Source organism: Marmota marmota, unplaced genomic scaffold (assembly GCF_001458135.2).
Source record: "Marmota marmota marmota unplaced genomic scaffold, marMar, whole genome shotgun sequence".
NCBI classification, from domain to species: domain Eukaryota; kingdom Metazoa; phylum Chordata; class Mammalia; order Rodentia; family Sciuridae; genus Marmota; species Marmota marmota.
This window is the reverse complement of record NW_025999900.1, coordinates 29424073-29446734: the sequence shown is the minus strand read 5'-3', so window position 1 is coordinate 29446734 and position 22662 is coordinate 29424073. Positions and strand designations below refer to the sequence as shown.

At 32.1% G+C, this 22662-nt stretch overlaps 1 long non-coding RNA gene across 6 annotated transcripts in view; it reads right to left on the bottom strand.

Annotated features, from left to right (window-relative positions):
- LOC125615259 overlaps positions 1 to 22662 on the bottom strand; it is a 117492-nt gene that overhangs the window by 78577 nt on the left and 16253 nt on the right. For all 6 annotated transcript variants that reach the window (XR_007345832.1, XR_007345831.1, XR_007345833.1 and 3 more), the window contains one exon: positions 8276 to 8396. This is a non-coding gene — a long non-coding RNA (uncharacterized LOC125615259). The remainder of the gene's footprint in view (positions 1 to 8275; positions 8397 to 22662) is intronic.

Below are 22662 nucleotides of genomic sequence, written 5' to 3'. Positions count from 1 at the left end.
ATGTATGTTCAGAATTATTTGTAGGTGGACACAGAAGAGCCATGTATGAGGCAGTTTTTGCTCATGGAACAATCTAAATTTTCCAAAGCCAAGCAATTATACAGCAATATCCTCTATCAGTATCTAGAATCATTCAGAAAATGCTCAGCCTAATTGGGCTTTTTACCTTGTAATGTATTGTTTCCCTCTGAAGAGTCAGAATATTGCCAACAATTCAGATAGTTTTCTTAAAAATGCCGCAAAGCTTAAATTTTCTTTTCATGTTCCTTGATTCTCTAGTGTAACTAATATTTATTTACTGTATGTAAAGCTAGAAAACTTCATAACTCATATTGCACTGGAACACTATGTCAGCAATCTGTACTAATATCAAGAAAATAGAGTACAGAATTATTAAAAAACTAAAACTTAGACTTTTTTGAGTGTGGTTTTATTTTATTTAACCACAGTAATTTGATCTAGGTTTAGGCTAGAAGACATCTTTAGAAACTAGTTTTAAAAATGGACAAAAAATTATTTGCAATTTTCATATCAATTGTTTGTTTATGTAAATGCTGCCAAAGTATTTAGGAGTGTTTGAGAGCAGTTTCTTTTCTTAAATATATTTATTTTACAGTTTTATTTACATTTACTAGCCTGGCAAAACCTTTCATCATAGATCTACGAGAGACATTGGTTTTCGTGTAATTGAAAAAATACAAGCAAAGCTGTTATTTTGCATTACACAGACAAAAGAAAAAGTACTCAGTTGCTTTTCAGAATTGGAACATTGAAGAAAAGAAACCAATTTAAGATACACTGCTTATATGTGGAAAATGAATCATACTCTGTTCCTTGGTAAAATACTTGCAAGAAATGAAGATATGCATGTATATATACCTTATACACACACACACACACACACACACACACACACACATATATATATATATCTTATGTATAGATATATCCTATAGATATAGAGAGTTAAAATATAGTTATATACATTTATACATGTATAGTTGGGAATATATGTAAATCTATGTATGTATGAATACGAGTATATATAGATTCGATATGTATACTAACAGTTAGAGGGACTTTTTTGTAGTTAAACATTAGAAACCCATAACTTCCTTTCCTGGAAATGATGTATTTTATATAAATGCTTTGTTTGGGAGATGAATAAAATACAGGGTGCATTATGCTCTGATAACCACTTATTCTGGGTGAATAAAGGCAGACCAAACAGCCAAACTGGTCTTTATGGACCACACCTTAGAGAAATACCAACCTTTAGAAGCTGACCAAAGCTCTGACTATGCTTAGAGAAGCAATTCATCATTAGAACATCTGTTTACAAAATATCAAACAATGGTTGCAGCATCATAGGTTAACAATTCTATTTGTGTATTGAAGATAAGAGCAGCAGGAGTTCTTCCTATAAGCAACACTATTCCAAGCTCATGAGCCCACGATGTCTGTCTCTCACATGGTGATGCTCTGAGAGTGTGCTGCCACGTTACTTTGTAAAATTTAGTAAAATATACAAAACAAAGAGGGTGCTTTTAATAGTCCCAAGTAGCATGCTTCCACATTTCCACAAAAACCTTTGAAGGTAGGCCACAATTCCAATTCAGTATATGAAAGACCAATTTCTATTGTGAATAATTAAAGTAATACAGCATTCAGGATAACTGAGCTTTGTTTTAGCTTTTATTTTGGTTGCAAAAGTATGTCAGCTATGAGCATACTAAACTTATATGTGTTTGCTAACTTGGTTCAGTGGATGATGCTGCCTAGAATGATCACTTTGAATTGAAATATGCTTAACTACACTTGAAGTTTTAAAACAGCAGTGTTTTTTAGGCAAGGTGAACACATGATAGCAGTCATTCCATAGTTGTAAATTTCTTAAGTTAATAGTTGTATGTTACAAACAGTATCATGCACAAGCCAAACTTTTTATATTTTTTGCATTAAACATGAACTAGGTTACTGTATAATTTCAACATATGACATCCATTTCAGAAATTATTTTCCATAGGCAGTTATTTATACTTTTAAGCATTTTAATTTCTTGAATTAAAGGACGCAATGTAGGTAAAGATATTCCTATATTTTTCGAGTTCTCTTTTGATTGGTAAGGGACAGTGCAAGCCCATCTGTTTTGCAGCAAAGAAAGCCCCAAACCATCTGTGTAGAACCACATGCCAGCTAAAACACAGAGATATGCACAGTTTTTTTGTTATGAAAAATTTTGCAGTATTTTTTTCTGTATTAGTGTGAATAAATTAGCAACAACTAAATTAAAGAAATCTTTAGAGAACATATTAACTTTCTAGTGCCTACAGTAAATTATATTCATTTAGAATATAATTTATGAAAGTTGCATTGTCCCCCTATGAAATTTTTCCTTACTGTTCTGAATTTGATACTGAAAAGTCATCATCATCTACAAAGTAAATAGCTTCATTGTTGGTAATGTAAGTTCATTTTTATAAAATTGTTTTTGATTGAGCAATTATTTGACTTCTAATCAGTAAGTAGTTGTGGGGTTTTGTTGTTCAGCAGCAAAGTAATATGAATAGATAGTTAAAATTTACATATTTATATTATATTACTTGCTCAGCATATAATGTATTACAATCTGTTATGGCATATTTTTTAAAAGTTTTTATTTTCCCATTTTCCACTGAAGTAATTCTGCTGAAGTATGTTTTAGGTTCTATTGGGATAATTGGATATATAAAAGAATTGCTGGTGCTTCAGGAAAAATAAGGATATTGAATAATATATTAATTCTTAATTATATTTTATAATTCTATGGTTTTGAACAATTATATTAATATCTTTTAAGTAATTCTGGATTTAAAATATTTTACACAGCACTTAATAATGGGCTTTGGCCTAAAGAAAGTTGGCTACCCAAGCCGTTTTTCTCAAAATTAGAATAGCACATATAGGCCAATCATCTCTTAAAACATTACACATATCAAATGTTCTGATCTTCTAGCAAGCCTTTTATCTTCCTCTTGCTTTAGTTTATATGTGATTGCTGTTTGATGAGTTAGAAAACAACAATAATAGAGCTAGGCAAACGCCTATTAGCTCCTTAATGCATAGTAAGTATTGATGAAATATGTCATTCTTTGAGGGAGACCTTTTCTATTACGTTTTACATTGGTGTTGAAAATGCTTATTATCTGTTTGAAAAACATTAAAAGCTTTAAATTCAAGCAGCTCATTTTTCATTTTGTTAATTGCATAACATACTAATGTTGCACTAGGTTGTTTTTTTCAGTGGTATAATGATGCAACAATATTTACATACCAACTCTGGTTTTCCTTTAATGGTTTCTATAACAAGATCATAATTTCCTTTAGCGTAATCACTGGCAGATTTATTTGGCGTCCCATCTTCACTCCGCTCTGGCTTTGGGGGCCTGGGAGAGAGTGCATACTACTTTCTCTCCCTTTTGCCATTAAGTACACTCTGTTCAAAGTGTAGTTGCTGCAGGTCTGGGTTATACTCCTGCCAAACGTCCACACTTGAAAAGATTTTAGGACAGAGTATTAGTAGAAATCAACTCATTCCTCTAAATTCTCCCCAAAAGCTTTAATGAATTGGTTTATCCACCATAATTTTACTGCACAGAAGGTGGGTGGTTGGACGAAGATTTCATTGAACTAGTTTCCATAGATTCATGGGAGAGGTGACATTATTAAAAAAAATTGAGTTATTAAAGTTTTTTTAATAATATACTTGTTACTACTCTAAATGCTGACCCTGGAAACTGTGGTTTCGATCCAGACCTCTATCATCCTCCCTGGGAAGTCCTCGAAACTTGTCCTCCACCCACCACAATCAAGAAATGTTTTATATCGCTGTGGCGCACACTATGAAGTACTGTAAATTCAGATTCTGAATTTTTTATTTTCCCACATAGAATGGTAATAAGGTGTTAAGGTTTGTCTGGCTACTTTTCTCAACATGCCTTGGGAGCAGATGAAAACATCGTAATCTGACATTCCAAATTTAGCCCCATTTGTCCTGCACCGAGAAACAAAATCAAAAAACAAAAAAACAATTTCAAGCTGTCTCTTCAACTGAGCTGATTTCAGAGAAAAATACCATTAATCGGAGCACTACAGATTGGTGTGACTTGTTCTCTAGATGACATTATATGAGGTAACTTTGCAAACCTCTCATTATGTTGCAAGGATAGTTTGTCAAATGTCTAGATTCTTTTCAGTCAAGTAGCAAGTGACCTGTTTTAAAACACAGTAAAGGCAGAGTTTTGAAAAGAAAAACTCTTCACCCAGGACGAAGCTGGGCAAAGCAGTGATTTTTCTGCTTGGCTGGAACACAGTGTATGATTCAGTTATAAGGTTAATCAATCTGAACCAAAATGTAAAGGAATATGCATAAAAGATACACATAAAATGGGATCCTTAATGTCTCTGAGGAGTATGTGTTTACATGTCCTCACAGGAAAGATCAAAGCTAATTTCAATCCTTCATGAGATCTTTAATGGCTACCTTGAGTGTTGTTAGTTGACTTATCTGATATACCACTTTCTAAAGAAAAATTAGGAATCTGAATCAAAACTTATGGCATATTCTTGAAAGAAATCCTTAGCACATTAAAAGTTGGCATAATTACTCATTACAAGCAATAAGTGAAACACATTTAATATTTTATCAAAATGTTCTAACAATAATTTAAACTCGGAGAAGGGTTTATTTTAATTAACTTGGGAAGCAAAATAAATATTCAACTTTTTAGCATGCCAGAGTTAAATTCTATAATTTAAACAATTTGCAATTAGTTTTTACTCTTAAATGAAACTATTCTACACACTGTGGGCCAGATCTTTATTTTACTATACTCTTAGAAGAGGCCATTTGTTTTTAAGGATTTTTCTTTTTTTTTTTTTCTGCATTTAATCTGCTCAACGAGTGTCAAACTTCACTGCTCCAATACCTGCACAGTCAAGACTTTCTTCTATTTGATAATGTATGTCTGCTTATTAAAGTCTCCAAGACATCCTAGACTTAGGCAAACAGTGTCCAAATGTACCATATTTAGCTTCTATCTCAAAATCTCCCGAGCTGTCAATTTAGGTGTTAAAGAGACCATTTGTAAAGCTTGGCTGGGAATTGCCATTATTGACTGGAATGTGTGTTTATCATTACATTCAATGATGAAAGTGGAACATGTAGCATATGAATAAATGTCAGCAGATGTTTCTTTTAAATGGCCTGATTTCAACCTCCTGTTGTTTGTCTTGAATACAAATATTAAAAAAGGGAAAAAAGGCAGAATTTTTATGACATAAGTGCAAGGGTAGTTAGATTTTTTGAAAAACAACAAAAATAATGGCTAGAATATCAGACTGAGAGAGTAAAGTAGAATTACGAGTTTGTTGGCTAAGCTTGACTACACTCTTCTGGGCTTCTAACTCACTCTTGCAAAAGAAGAGAGTTTTTTTTTTCAGTATGTACTTATAACAAATTTAATCTCATAGATTTTTGTGTTTAACAGCTGTTATTAGAGATTGTTTTTTAAATCTCTGAATTTTAAAAGGGCATTTAGGTTGGGGAAGGGTATTCAAAAATCTTTCTTATTTGGAGACAACAAATGGAGGCATTAATTAGTAAATGGACACTGTTTACTTCCAAACTCTACTTTGAAAGGTAGACATTAAACACAGAAAGCATATTTTACTTACTGTGGTGAGAAAAATGCAAGATAAATTTAATGGCATATAAACAAAATAAACATGTTAAGTGGAAAGACACAAACTCATCCTTTGTTCATTTCTACAGCAATTTTTGTGAATGTGACATATTTAGTTAATTCCTGTGGTACTTTGGGGGCTGTAAATATGAGAGTGTCATTTGAGGTGGTGTAAAATGACTAGAGACAAATTCTGGGTGGGCTTTAAGAGCATGAAATGTAACTTTAAAAAAATCAGGCACTCATATTAACATAAGTTTCCAACATGATTGGTCTAAAATACTTCAGAGAAAATTTTCAAATATAATATATCTTATAATAAAATTGTTCAGAATTTGTCACCATTTCCACTTTATTTAAATGATAATAATTTGTACTTCAGACTGTAAGGAGCACTACAGGCTAATGCTTACGTCTGTCAGAAATAGAACTTTCAAAGCCACTGAAGTTATGAGCAAAGCATGTTCCAAGCTTCAAAAAGGGCAATGACTCGGGGCTGCCTTTTTATCCCTGGCTTGAATTTTGGTGGCAGGATTGTTTGTAGCCACTGTTAGTTGTGGGCACAGATATTGCATACACAATTAGCCATTTTCTCTTAATTTTTAGAGTGTAAATGCCTAATTGCTTGTGCAATTAAAGGAAGCACAAATTTTCTTCCTGTAAAATAGAAGGCTAGGGTTGAATGTAAATTAAAACCATTAGTGTAATTTTCTGACTTGTATATCAACAAATTATATATGTTTCCTATATGTGATATTTCTGTACAATTGATCAAAAAGCTATGCTGGAAAATGGGATATGCTCTCACATAATGTTTAATTACCCCTAAGACAGAGAACATTTTGACAGTCATGCTAATCAAAATGTCAAGTTTAATATTTAACAAGCAAGGCTTTAAATTTTTTTTAAAGAAATAAAGTACTCTATTTGTTTACTAAGACTTTCTGGTGGAATAATGCAGTATTTATTTTGATAACCCCTCTGAAATTCAATATTGAACCTAAATCTGCTTTTCCATCAGTTGGCACTTATATACTATTAATCCTCACGATGAAGAAATAGTAAAAACTACACTTACCTGCCCTCTGTCACTTAGACTGAAAACATGCCCCAGCCATTGCTCCATTCCCACCAGACACATTCAAGACCAAACTCCCACCTTTCATCACCAGGTACACTTCACACATTCCTTCAGCTCAGCACTTGACATAACCTCTTTCAATCACAATGTAAATTGTTGTCTCCTCTCTAAAGAAACACTACTCTGTCAGCTGGAGTAATCTCCCCTCACATTCTCAAATTTTTTCCCTTTTTACCTAGTCCTCATTTATTTCTTCCTAACCTGGGCACATGCATACCCTCACAGCAATGTCTGTGACACCTATTCCAGGGCTCATCCTACAAAAATACTTGACATACAAAACATAAAATGCCTATTAATTAACTCTGCATGACTTAACTATGCTTAACTGTGATCGAAATTATGCTCTAAGGCTTCTATTATGATGAAAAGGAATTATTAACTAGCTGAAGAATTCTTTGGATGATTAGAATGTAAAAGAAACTGAGAAATTCTAGGATTTAGTTATATGCCATTTGTCACAATAGGAAATGGGAAACAGAGAAGGCAAATGGCCTGTGATGTTTGTGGCACAGAAAGGTCAAGAATCCCTCTGTCACTTGGCCTCTAATTATGTTCCAGAGCATAATTTGGTCTTGGACTCTTTACCATGTTATGAACCAAAGACTACAACATTTAACCTTTCTAAACCTCTGCTTGATGTCCCAAGTTTGGCAAATACAGCCACAAAAGAGCGAGAGGAAAGGCAGACATTCCTGCACAGTGCATTAGAAGACATGGAATAGGAGTTCATTAGAAATTTATATTAATTTAATTTAATGTTGACTGAAAAAAATGTACAATTAATCCACAAAGAGAAAAAAAAAGCATTGTTAAATGTGAGAAGTAGCAATAACCTTTTAGTAATCACATGTCTCATATTTCAAGATTTGGTAAAAAGAAAAAGGTGTTCTAGGATGACAGGCTGCCTTCACTCTCCACACTCTTTCCAACTGCCAATAATAATGAATGTCACTGTGACTCTAAATAAGTCAATAAGGCCAGGAAAATGATACCTTCTTTAGGAAAATAGGTTCAAGAAAAAATTTGAGAAATCAAGAATGGCCATTTTCTTAAAGTTTGCACTGTTTGAAGATGGAATAGTCCAGTGTTTTTGAGAATGAATTTTAAAAAGTAATAACTTGTGAGTGGGAGGGCACCAAATAGATAATCGTAAGTAAGTTTTATTTCCCAGGAATTCCAAGAGACTCGATTAATGTGATCCAAGATTGGGCACATGAGTAGCAAGTCATAACAGTTCTAAAATGAGCTTGACTCATTTTTCTTAGAGTATCTCATAGTACCAGTGCTCTAGAGAAATCTTTGAACTTGGTCTAGTTCAATACTCTGATACTAAAATTGAGTAATAAAAGGTTAAGAGACCCTACTAGCACATCCAACTCAAAAACAGAAAAGGGCAAATAGAACTCACCATTTTGAAAAGAGTTTTTTTCACTTTTCCATGGTCATTTCAGTAATTATCTGGGTTGTCAGGCTACCTTTTCTTTTCTTTTTTTTTTTTTTTCCTGTTCTTCTATGATGCATTTGGTGTGCTGTTAAGAAAACATTATGGTTTCCGATTATTCAAATTTCAACTAAGTCAGACAGCAAGAAATTTTGGAGCAGCATAAGGACAGATGAGTTTAAGGTGGTATGACAACATGGAGGAGTCTAAAAAGGTTAGGTGTTCACCTACATGGAATGGTTAAGGACTGCTAGACACACATTTGCCCCCAAAGCTTTTCTTACCAAGAGCATTAAGAATTCTCATCATGCCAGGTAGGTTTTTCGGAGAAAGAAAATAAATAAGAAATGAACCAATATTTATTAACACCTTCTAGGGACTAGGCACTATGCTAAGTATTTTCACAAAAATGTCTTTCCCTTTCACTGTGCCAACCACTTTAGAAGGCAGAGAGTGCCATCTTTATTATTCCAAAGAGAAAATAAAGGTACCATGTCTAGGAAGCACTAATCAATGTGCATGTCTCTCCTCAGAGTTAACATGTTTGATTGGTCAAGGAAGAAATGCCAAAATAGGAACAGACTAGGGGAAGAAGAGACTACTAGCTGTGTTCAACCCTATATAGAGTTTGTTGTAATTATGGAAACCAGACAGCAGCAGCAAGAGCCCTTGAATCATTCTGAATATGATCTTTGGTATTAAAGATGGGAACTTAACAGCTAACAATGCTCTATTCTGAAGCAAATGAAGGAAGAGTTGTTAAGAGTTTCCAAGTAGACTCAAAATTTAGCACTGGTCAACTCAGTTACAAAAGTAAATCAGGAATTATAAAGAGAGTTCTTGATGTCTCTGTTGGTGCTTTCAAATGTAGTTCTTACAGACCCCTGAAGTTCAATCCTGTGTTTTGTTGAGAAGTTTTGTTTAGTTGTCCTTGATCTAAACAACCAATTAAGAGTATTAAGATTTTCTGTGTAAAATGTATTTCAGAGGTTTCTTAATTCTCAGCAACTCCACCCTTTGGTCTTCAGTCTTCAATGTTTTTTTTATGTTGTTTCCTGTGCTTACAAAGGTTGTTATCAGTAACAGAAATTTCTTTTGCTTAAAGAGCTTTCAAACTAATTAATCATAAAAAGAAAAGAAGAAAATTGTTTTACTTAGGCATGCATAATATTTAATTAGAAAACCATTTAAATTCTTATTCAACTCTATTTACATATAAATCCTTACTATTTATAAAATTTAAAAAATACAAAGTTTATATTTCCTACTTTATTAAGATAGCTAAAAAGAAAACTTCGCCTAGTAATGTTAAGCCCTGTAAAAGAAAACTGTCATCAGATATATTAAAATTTACTCTTCCAAGAGTTACTATCTGACTCGGTATCTTTATATACTAACATTGTCACAGTTAAATCACTATCTATCAAATATAGGAACAGAATGATAAAACATGGGATGAGCCAGATATAATCAGATAACTTTTAATCTATGCAATTGTGAATCTCATATTAATGAGAGGATCCACGTCAGAAATTAGTAACAGGAGGTATCTTACAGATGGATGGTGATAAAAAATTCCAATTTAAAATGAAAGTAGCAGCAATGCAAATTAGTGAAAAGTGTAACTTTTGTTCACAAAAAAAAAATTAAGGTCAAATTGCACAGATTTAAAATTAAGTGTGTTAATTCCTGACATTGTCAGCAGGCAGTTTCTTTGAGAACCTCAATCATTTGTCTTTCTGAAAGTAATATGAAAATGGTCTTAATAAGTAGCATATTCTAGTTCTTGCTTGTAAGGTCCCTTAACCTTGACCTGTAAACTTACATACCCTTTCAATTGTTTCCAAATAAGAAGATTCTATATAGAAGCCTACTTGTAAAGAGATAACATTTGGAAAACAAAGTTCATTGCCTGAAGAGCTGAAATATTCTCTGTCAATAGAGTCTTCAAGCATTTGGGACCAAAGGAAAAGAATATTCCCTCTCAAACATTTCCAGCTTAGAATATGTAGTGAGGAAACTGGAATTTTCAAAACTGGAAAAAAAAAGAGAAAACATTTTGGCTGATAAGATGCTCCTGAATAAAATATTATCTGAAACAAATGTTTAAGTCAGAAAACACCTGCCAATGTAGATGTGCCCTTCAATAAATATGGTGTCTCTATCCTCACTTAACATGTTTCTTAGCAATGAAATGTTGGCATTAAATTTAAACATAAGTGCAGTGTAAAAGAGGCATAAAGCTATATTTCATGGGCATGGTGTTATAACAGCTAGACCAAGGATTTTCAATGTTTTGAAGTTATGACATTTTTATATTAATACCATTTAGATACCATAATTTAGTATCATGGTGTTTAATGACAGATAAAAAAATAATAGTAACCACAGTGATACCACTCTGTGGTTGTTAATTTATGTAGAAGAAATAATCTGCCTATAACACTTAGGATATCAGGACCATATATTTTGAGGATAAAGTCCATGAATGATCTAATAATTCTTTCACTTATCTTTTTATGGTTTTATTCTGGAACATGTAAAATATCTTCAAAGTTGTTTTTAGATACAAATAACAATACATGTACTGTTTGTTTTCTAATGCATCTTTCAATACCATTAAAACAAATGTATCTTTGTAGAATAGATGTTAATAAAATGATTTATAGATATGAATGAATTGGATCATTTCTTTCATAGATTTAAAAATAAATCCCTCCTAAAAACCTGTACTTTAAAATAAAAACTTATAATTCCCAATAAAAACATCCAATAGTATTATGCTTGTGAACCATGAAACCTGGCAGACACTCATAAGACCTTAATTTGAAGGGAAATGTTAAAATGTCCTGAAACTGGGAAATTGCAATTGACAAAATAAAGAAAACCAGATGCTACCTTGGGTAAAAGAAAACCTTCAAAGCATAAGAATATCCTAATTACTATGACAATTGTTATAACATATCTCCCACATTGGAATTGATTTAAGAGGAAAAAAACTTCTTTAGAATTCATTCAAATCTATATATTTATAATGAGAAAGGTATAATTTAAAGGCTCATGCAAATGATTAATGAAAAAAGTAATGTTTCCTTTAAAAAATATATATATATATATATATATATATATATATATATATATATACCATAATACCATTAGATTATTTTATTTGAGACTATTTTGATTAAGGCTTGTTTAAAGCATTCCTCTTGAAACATGCATCTTATATCAGTTTATCAGATCAGCTATTTCACAATGTGAGTCTAACAAAATGGGATACACTTCAAGCAAGATTATGTGGGAGAATGGGAATGAGAGGAAAACATGGAATTAAAGCTTGCTGAGAATGAAGGTACTAAGACATACAGGAAAGGCCAACCCCTAATTTTGATCAAATACCTAAAATGGGTTTTTTTCTTGTAAACAGTGACTGTGTAATGTCAAGAGAAACTAGGTGCTGAATATAAAAATCCAAAAATACTTCATCTAACACAGTATCTACTTAACATCTGGCGCTTGAGTAAGGAATTTTAAGGCTGACCTCACTTGTGAAATATTTTGTATATAGTATGCATATTGTTTATGTAATTTCTTAACCCACAGTTAGAACTATGATTCTAAATACTCATTCTAACAAGGCTCACTGTTCATTATATTATATTGCTGATTATATATCCTTTATTCATCCAAGATAATTTAATTATTGAGATTCTATTTTAAGCACTCATATAAGGTTTTACCCTAAGAACCAAGAACATTATTATAACCTGTGGTATTTTTTTCCCTTCTATTTTTTTAACATTATAACAAAATGCCACATACTAAACTTATAACTTAATAATATATTAAGATATAACTATATAATACATATAATTTAAATGATAATAGCAGAATATCTGAATACAATTTCACAGTATAATTGCTCAAGAGAGGATGTTCTGAAGGTTATACGTTGGTTCCCTTGTGATACAAGGGAACTGAAAGTTTTGAGTGATTTACTTTACTTTATTTCATTTTATTTTTTTGTACTGGGGATATATTCATGGGCAATTTATCATTGAGCCACTTTCATAGCCCTTTTTTAGTTTTTATTTTGAGACAGGGTCTCACTTCGTTGCCTAGAGCCTTACTAAATTGATGGAGCTGCCCTTGAACTTGCCATCCTCCTGTTTCAGCCTGAGCTATTTATTTTAAAACAAACCATTAACATATGAAATATCACTAAATATTGTCTAATTTAATCACCACCCCGGCAAAAAACACAGGAAGCTATTGCCACTTTTAAATAAAATGGAGCAACACATAGCAGAGCAAAGCTACCGTTAAGAACAATTAGGAAAAACTGGACAATAGTCAAAGATGTCAGTAGGAAGTCATTGAAAGCAACTGAAGCAATCAGAGCTTGTAGGGAAGCTCATAGAAAAAAAGGAGCTGATTAAAGCAAAAACAGTTTTTAATACTGTCTTTTCCCTTCTTGCAAATGCCAATTCTTGATTAAGGTCAACAAGATGAGAAGGCAAATGTAGGCCAGCTGCTAAGGGGCAGAGAAGTTTCAGAAGGCAAAAATTGAGTTTTGTGCTACCAAAAGAGAGAGAAATTTGACAGGTCTATAAAACTAAAGAAAAAAGAAAGGAGTAGTACCACTTTTCTCTATGAGGAAGTTACCAAGCAATCTGTATTGAGTAGTAAGTTAAGAAATCAGGCAGAAAGAAGATATAAGGCAGGACAGGATGTTGGTGTTCTATAGTCCTAGAGAAAATCTCAGTTGGGAAACCCGGAAAGCTAAATTTTGCAAAGAGCTAAGTAAATGTAAGACGAACTTTACAAAGATATAACACCAGCTTCTGGTCAGCTCAGTACATCATTACACTAAGATGTTCTTCCCTTTTGATGACTGCCAAAGGATGAGATGACTAGAATGAGGTAACAGATAGGTTCTTATAATCAAACTCAATATCTAGTATTCAATAAAAATATTAGTTTTATTGAAGAAAGAATATTGAAGTAATAAGCAGACAATAAAAGAAAGTTCAGAAGTTGCACAAATGGAATTTGACATACATTGATCAATATGTAAGAAGCTAATCAAGTTGAGAATTTTACCACACTACTGGAACATATAAAAATAATCAAAAACAAATTGTACATATAAAATTGTAGCATAATGAACTCAAGATTTCAAAAAGTAAGCTTAAAGGTGGTTTGGAAAGAGTTTAAATAAGGGCTCACAAAGCTGAAAGATCAGTTTAAGTGTCTGGAACAAGGCATGGAAAATAAGGTACATGGGAAGTTCAGATAAAAACATGGGATATATGTGACTTATAATTTAAAAAAAGTCTAACATTTATGCTATTTGAGTTCAGAAAAGAAAGTACAGGAAGATTATAACAAGTGTGATATTGCAGAAATTATTAGCAAAAACTTAATCAGTGCTGAAGAAAACTGAAAGGACAATCCAGGATATCCTATGACCTGAAGAAGGATAAATATAAAGAAAACTATAAAAGAAAATCACAAAAGATTCTTCATCATAGCATAAGCTAAAACTATAAAAAAGAGAAAAAGTTTAAGACCACCCAGAAGATGAAGAAATCATTGCTTTCAAAGAAGTGAAAGAAACAATGGTAGCCAGAATCATTATCTTTAAATTGATGAAAAGAAAGAAAATAACAAACAACAACAAACCCTACTAAATTAGAATTTTATACCCAGATCATGTATCCTTCAGAAATGAATATAAATTAGAATTTTAAAAACTGAGATTAGTCATTAGCAACAGACCAATTTTATGAAATAGTGAAAGATTTATTTGAGGAGAATAAAAATTAACTCAGAAACAAATAGAAAAAACTCAGAGTAAGAGAAATGACAAAAATAAATGTGTGTGCACCTAAATATATCAAATCCACAGAGAAATAATATATTTTGTTTTTATATATATTTATATTAGAATACATGTTGCAACAATAATACAAAAAGAAATCAATGGGTAAATTAAGATATAGTATTCTAGACATCTTACATTTTCTACATAATAAATGTATTGGGGTAATTTAAAAAAAGACATTGTGAAGTATAATTATCAGACTATCCAGGGGCAGAATAGGTAGATTAATGAAAATATTTTATTAGTGCAAAATAACGAAATAAAGAAAATTAACTAATGTTGAACAGTTGGAATAAATAGCAAATAAAGAGTAGAGAGTCAATATAAACTCAAATGTATCAGCAATTGCATTACTTGCAGATGGACTAAAATAAACCATTATAAAACAAAGATGTGAAATGATTAAAAAAAAAGTTCAACCAAATCATAGGCCATCAAAATACCCACATGCCCTTTACAGATTACAGAGAAGTTGAAAGTATAAACATGTATCTTGTCAATACCACTCAAAGTAAAACTGATGTAGCTATAGTAACAGAAAACGAAATAAGCAGGCAAGTACCTCTACTAGAGGTAAAGAAAAGATTTTCTAAGGATAAAAGGTCTAGTACATCAGGAAAACTTACCAACTTTAATTTTATATCCATGTGGTAACTTTGCTTCAATATATATGAAGCAAAGGAAAACTGACAAAAAGAGAAGGGAAATGCACACATCAGCAGTCACAGCAAAATATTTTATCATACTTCTCTCAGTAATAATACTAGAGACCTTTTAAGTAGTACATAATAATATTTTGACAATGATATTTTTAATAAGTAGACAAAATATCAGTAAGCGTATAGAAAGTTTTGCAAGGAAATTAACATTCATAATCTGATTTATTTAGAACACTGCCTTCAAAAGTGACAGAATTTGTATTATTTCAAGTGCACATAGAATACGACGTACTGAACAGACTGTATTTAAATCAACATGGGTATAGGCTCAACAATATTTATTTATTTATTTAATGTAGTAGGGATTAATCCAAGGGCATTTTACCACCAAGGAAAATCCCAGTCCTTTTTATTATTTTTTATTTTAGTACAGGGCCTTCCTAACTTGCTGAAGCTGGCCTTGAACTGTAGTCCTCCTGCCTCAGCCTCTAGAGTCACTAGGATTAAAGGTCAGTGACACCACAATCAGTAATATGCAACAAATTTAAGAGATTTTAAATTATGATGCATTCTTTGACCTCATTGCTATTAGATTAGAAATCAATTTTTAAAACAATACACTTCAATAAATGGATATTTTTTCTTAATCTATTAGTAGGTATCTACATAAAAACCTACAGCAACTATCATAATTATTATCAAACATGAAATCTTTGCTCCATAATATTAGGAAAACAATGTCTCTTCTGTTCAACATCTAGCCAGCATAATAAGCAAGAAAAATGAATAAAAGACATAAGGATTAGAGAGAAAAATGACATTATTTGTAGATAATGTAACTCTCTTGATATAAAAACCCAAAGGTGTGTACAGTAAAATATTTATGGCTTATAAATGAATTTTATCAAGTGAGCGAGGTAAATGGTCAATATAAAAATTCAGTTGTATTCCTGCATACCACAAGACACAATTAGAAAATGAAATTTTAACAATACAGATACAGCCATGCATGGGGGCTCATACCTGTGATCCCAGGACTTCAGAAGCTGAGACAGGAGAATTGTGAATTCAAAGCCAGACTCAGCAATGGAGAGGCACTAAGCAACTCAGTGAGACCCTGTCTCTAAATAAAATACAAAATAGGGCTGAGGGTGTAGCTCAGTGTTCAAGTGCTTCTGAGTTTAATCCCCAGTACCAAAATAAATAAATAAATAAATAAATACAAATACAATTTGCAACAGCATTAAAAAAAAGCACCAAATACAAAGAGAAGATACACAAAATATGTGGAAAACCTCTATGTGTAAAACGGAAAAACATTATTGATAGAAAGAAAGACTATAAAAACTGCAAGTGAAAGGATTTACCATGTTTATAAACATAATATAATGTTGAAAAGATAGCATTTCTCCTCCAAACAATATATAGATTCAATCAAAATTCTCACAGATATTTTTAAATATGGAAGTCAGCAAGATAATTTTAAAATCCATATGTAAATGCAAAGGAATAAGAATAACCAAGATCATTTTGAAGAAGAATAAAATCAAAAGATTTACATTACCAGAAATCAAGACTCAATATAAAGTATAGTAATTAAGATAGTGTGTTATATAAAGAAGATTAAAGAAGAGTTAAAGAAAAATCAACACAAATATAGTCACTTGGTTTATGACAAAATGACATATAATGTTGAAAGAACTGCCTTCTTAATTAAAAGTACTGAGCCAACTGGTTACAGATAAGGATAAAATTATAATTGACTCCCACTTTATGGCATACACAAAAATAAATGCAGGTGCTTTGTAAATGTAAAACTAACTTTATGGTAAGTAAAGTCATCTTTAGCAGAACATAAAATGCACTAACCACAAAGACTACATTAAAATTAAACTTTATGTTTATCCAAAGCACTACTAAGAAAGGGAAAAGGCAAGACGTAGACAAAAAAAAAATAGTCACAACATATATTTCACAAAAAGACACATATCCTGCATACACCAAGTATTACACAACCCCAAAGATCCTGATCAGACACTTCACAAGAGCTGACATATCCAGTGGCCAATAAGCCAGAAAAGTGCCCAAATTTCATTAGCTGCCAGAGGAGGGTAAATCAATATTAAAATAAGGTTAGTCATATAAAAAACAAAATTACCCCAAGAGTGACAACAGCAAACCCTAGTGAGGATCTAAAGCAATATGAGACACCACTCAAGCATTAAACTGTACAACTACTGAAAAAAATTCTTAAAATCTACCTGAGATGAACATAGGTATAATTTATTGCCTCTCACTTCCACTCCTCTGTATATTTAACAGAAATGTGTACTCATTTGTCCAAAACACATTTTAAAATATCTATAGTAGCAAATAGTCAGAAACAATTCATCCTTCCAAAGTAGGGATAAATGAATTTTGATTTATTCATGGGATGAAATATTCTACAGCAATGAAAAATCAATGATTTATAGGGATAAATAAGAATTACTTATATGCTAATAATGAGCTATCTTATTGATATCATTGGAGTACACAGATACATCCACTTTGTCAAAATATTGTATTTTATGCATGCTCTCATTTGTGCATTTTGAAATTTGGTTTTTTCCCAGGGAAAATTTTAATTAATACAAATAAATTATATGGAAAATAAAGATATAGTTTAGAGGAAAAGTTTTAACTTCATCTTCACTGAATTGCAATACTAATCAAAAAATTATTTTATAGTTGTGGGTTCTATACTGATTTTTTTGAGACTTTAGTCTTTGGTTTTACATGCTAAGTGAAGTTAGCCAATCCCAAAAAAATAAATGCCAAATGTTTTATTTGATATAAGGAGGCTGATTTCATAGTGGGATAGGGAGGTCAAGCATGGGAGAAACAGATGAACTATAGATAGGGCAGAGGGGTTGGAGGGAAAGGGAGAGGGCATGGGGTTATTCATGATGGTGGAATGTGATGATCATTACTATCCAAAGTACATGTGTAAAGACATGAATTGGTGTGAATATATTATGTATGCAACCAGAGATATGAAAAATTGTGCTCTATAGATGCAATAAGAATTACCATGCATTCTGCTGTCATATATAAATAAAAAATTACATAAAAATAAAAAATATAATACAGAAAGTAAAAAATAATAATAATAGCTCTGTATCAAAGTAAAAAAAAAGAACTTCTGTTCATAATAATAATTCAAATAAAATCCATTATACATTACCATAGACTATTATGTCTTAGATTTTTATATACTTGTACATTTTTCCCTAAAGCTTCAAAATATATATTTAGAAGGAATTGTCATCTTGTGTCCTTGCTACCTGTCTACAAAGTATATAGGGGAAGATACTATCCATTTCACAAGACAGACACAGTGAACCAAAAACTATGACCAAAACTCACTTGTATTTTTACTGAAAGAGTGTGATTGATTGATTGATTGGACACTTATTTTGTGACCTTATCAACTCAGACAGAATTTCTGCTTTGCCCCAATCTACCAAACACAGACTCTTCTAGTCAGCCTGAGGGACTGGTTTTTTAGCATTACCTCTATGGAGAATTCTATGAATATTTGTTCCAGACACAAGAATGCTGTGAATGGCTGTCCATATTTCTCTCCAGAACTGTTTTTAAAAAGCTTCTTCAATTCTTCTGATTACATCAGGTGGATAGCCTGAATGACATGCTAATTGGCATTCATACCTTTACTTGTTCACCAGCAGGACAGTTAAATTTCCTTCAGAGAGTGAGAGGTTATGCTCTTTCCCTAAATGCTGAATTCTTACAGCTCTATCAGTGGGAACAAGAGGTAGACGGCTTCTTGTTCTTCAAGAAATTGAAGTGTGTGACATCCATATTGAACTGTAATGCATATATACGTAACTAGCAACAATTAGTCAGTAGATCTACTGAGCATCCTGATGGTAATAGTTTGATCCTCCTTGAAACAGAAGAGTTGAGACATTTTTTTTAAATAATCAGTGGAACTGATTTGCTTACCTCAAATAGATCATGTTAGTCTAATTATGCTACAGGTGACTCATAAAAATCCACTTCTCTAGTGTGTAGTTATGTCCAGGCATGATGTACATCTATAATTCTAAATAAAATCCTTTAAATAAATAAAATCAATAAAATCCTTTAAAAGTTTAATAATTTTAAAAGTTTTATAAAAGTTTTATAATTATTTGATCTCAAGATGGAGGCTCTCATTTTTTCACAGCTTTTTGAACCACACCATTAACTCAATTCTTTTCTCTCCAATTATAGACACCAAAGCCAGAATTGAAATGTTACCTTAGTATGATGGCTTTTGTGAAATCCCATGTGAGTTTAATCAAATTCACTTCTAATTCCAATCTAGCATGTTAATCTAACTATTTTCTAAATAGCATCAATTGTGAGACAGGAGTTATAAATGAGCACACAAACTGAGAGCCTAAGAACTTTGACTACCTGGTTCACTTATGCCCTTGCTTCATGTCTATGAAGGGAATAGATACATCTGACTTCCTTCCTGGCCATGCTACCTGATCCCCCCAAGTCAGTCTCTGTAAAACTCATGTTACTGTTATTTTTAGAAGTGTTTCTTGTGGTGTGTTTTTAAACTTGCGTCCAAAGTTCACAGCTGAAGATCATGGTGAAATAGCTTCACCCAGACTCTCACCTTTGCCTTTCATGGCTACCTGATGTTAGTTTCGCCAGTTGGAGGAAATCTTTTTATTTGCATACACACACACACACACACACACACACACACTCACTCACTCGCCCACACACATACGTGTGCCTTTGCAGGATGTAGCTAGTTGGATGTAAAAAAATATTCAAACAGATTAAATTTGACTGCTTAGCTATTTAAATGTGCTATGGTTCCACATAAGTCTATTATTTTAAGATGGAGAATAAAATGTTCTGTGAGAAACCTTAACTAAAACTTGAATGGAATTTCCAAGTTTTTCTGCTCTTGATAATTATGAGAGTTTGATGTTGTAGAAATTCCAGATTTGCCACACACGAAGAAGAATGTGGCCTGGGAATTAATGACTAAATCTTTGAGGTTTCCAGTTCTTAGACCTTCAATTATTATTCACAAAATCTATTACTGCAGACAATATATATATAAACAGCAAAATAGTGTGACAGATCTTCCTCCCCACAAATTTTAAAAGCATATCACTAATGACAGAAATAACTCTATATACTTAAAATACTTTTTTTGGAGAAATCTCATAACCACTATGATGAAGAAATGAATTATTTGTTAGGATTTGCTTCTGAAGTTTGTAAAATGGCTTCTGAAAAATATTCCAAGACCAATATAAAGTACTAGAGGTAAATTAATTTTTTTGTTACCCAAATTCTTGTTGGTCCTAAATTAACTTCTGATTCACTTAGATATTGCAGTTTTCCTCACCTATGGGACTTGAATATTGATTTTCATTTTAAAGTTTTAATTGAATGATGTTCCAAGTTATAAAAAACATAAACTCTGAGTATTTGGAATTAAAGAGAGTTGAGAAGAGTTGCTTTTAGAAAGAGCAAAGAGGACAAGTGAACAATTTAAAAATGGAATGAATGGAATTTAAAAATGCAAATGAGTGAATCATATTTTTCACAGAAGCCAGATGTCCACTTGCTTCTATGTTACAAATCAGTATAAAGGCTTATTTATAAGGAAAGGTTTACACAATAAAAACAAAATGATGTATTTAGAAAAACAGTCTATTGATCCATCTGGTTTCAATGTCTATATAAGACAGAAGGGGGGGGAAATGGCATTTTGGTTAACTCTACCTCTATTGCAAAGACCAGAGTTTCTTATCTTCCTTCCAATTGACAGGGAATATGCACTCCTTTGCATACACAATTTCTTTGTCTATATGCTTCATAAGCATTTTCTGTAAAGAGGGCCCATTGCTTTTGGAAGGGTTATTTTTTTTCCAACAAGTTCAGAGTCATGGCTCTTCTAGGCCAAATATCTACATTATGAAATATTGTTCATAATTTCTTTTGGATAGATTTTAGCTAAAGATCTAAGTATGATATTTTCAAGAAGTCAAACAACCTTCAAATATTTTTTTCTTAGAATAGTCCAACAGGGTAAATGCACTAGAAAATAATACCTTTGGGGAGTAGGAAGAAGCAGAAATGAAAAAAGAACTGAATTGATTATAATTGTAAAGGTAATCATTTATCCTCAGAATTTATCATTCAAAATGCCACAAACACTAGGCAAACAGCAATATTAAAATCACATTAATAATATTAACTATTCTTACATTTGTTTGGCTAAGGTTTGAGTATTTTTCTTACCATGATTGTTTATCTGTATTTGATCCAGTCTACCAAATGAATAAACTGAAAATTGACACTAGCAATGGAAAAGCCATTTTGAGTTGCTGAGTGGTTGGTTGGTTTGTTTCTTTTAATGAGTGCATTATATTTATAGATAATAGAAGACAAAGAGAGTAGAGGAAGAGGATCAGGGAAAGAGGAAGAGGATTAGAAGAGAGAAGGGAAAGAAGAAGTACTGGATATTGAATTGCTGAATTTAAACAGTATATCACTTGAAACTTTGTTTAATGGAAGGATCTTAGAACAGAAATGCATGCATCCTAAGAATGCTTAAAATTATTCAAAGCTGGCCAAACTATATGCTAAGGATCCTACTTCTTGTACTTTTTATTTGAATATTCTCTTAAAAACTTCTATTTCAAATCCTCTAATGTATTATCATCATTGCAATTTCACTTCTCTATTTTTCTTAAAACAAAAAAAGGTTTACACAGTATAGAAGGAGTGGAGAATTATCAATAACTGAGGAAATGTGGGTTGAAGATAGACAACACATACAAGTAAGGCTCCTTCTCACCCACACACATAATCCACTAGGGACTGTTATCTGATCAAAATCAAGAATATTTTCCAGCTCACTTCACCTGATTTAGTTTAACCTTTTGCTTTATATAAATAGAACATGTTTTACTAAATAAAAATATTAAACAAGAAGGCTAAATGACACTCTTTAAGTCACTTTATTTCTAAGATCCTTTTTTGCTTTTTTCGTTGGGATATTAAACCATCCTGTCTTGCCTTCTGTATTTATACATAATTTTCAGAATTGGGAAATATAATGAATTCTGTACATGGCCAAATCTGGGTAGTATTGGTCTAAAGTTCCAGCATAGTTGGAACTTTAACACTGTAGAAGATAAGTGAAAGAAGAAACCCACTGTTCACCAAACTTTCTGACAGTAACTAGTTAGTTTATACAGGGAACAGGAGCTCAACAAATGCTTCCCTAAATAGGGGAGTAATATTTACTCATATTATATATAGAAAACATTAATTCTATATTAGCTCTCATTGGTGAGGATATAATCTTATTTGGTCAGGAAATGAATTTGACACCCACATTGTATCTATTTTATGAAACCAATATGCCCTGTCATATGCCTTGGGCTTATAAGGAGGAAACCAACTAAATCCTTGATTCTTACAATGTGGCTATAGATCAGCTGCATCAGCCTCATCCTTGAACTTGTTCAAAAGCAAATCCTCCCATCCACCCCAAGAGCCAACCAAATCATTATCTTCAACTTATCAAGATCTAAGAGACTCACATACAGATAAAATTCAAGAATCACTGGTCTAGATCAGAAATTCTCAAAGGGTGATCAACCAGCTGTATCAGCAGCATTTGAAAATTTATTAAAAAAAATATGACATTTCATTCCCCCTATGCAGCCCTACTACATTTTAGCAGGTTGTTCAGGAAGTTCTTAACCACCTTACAC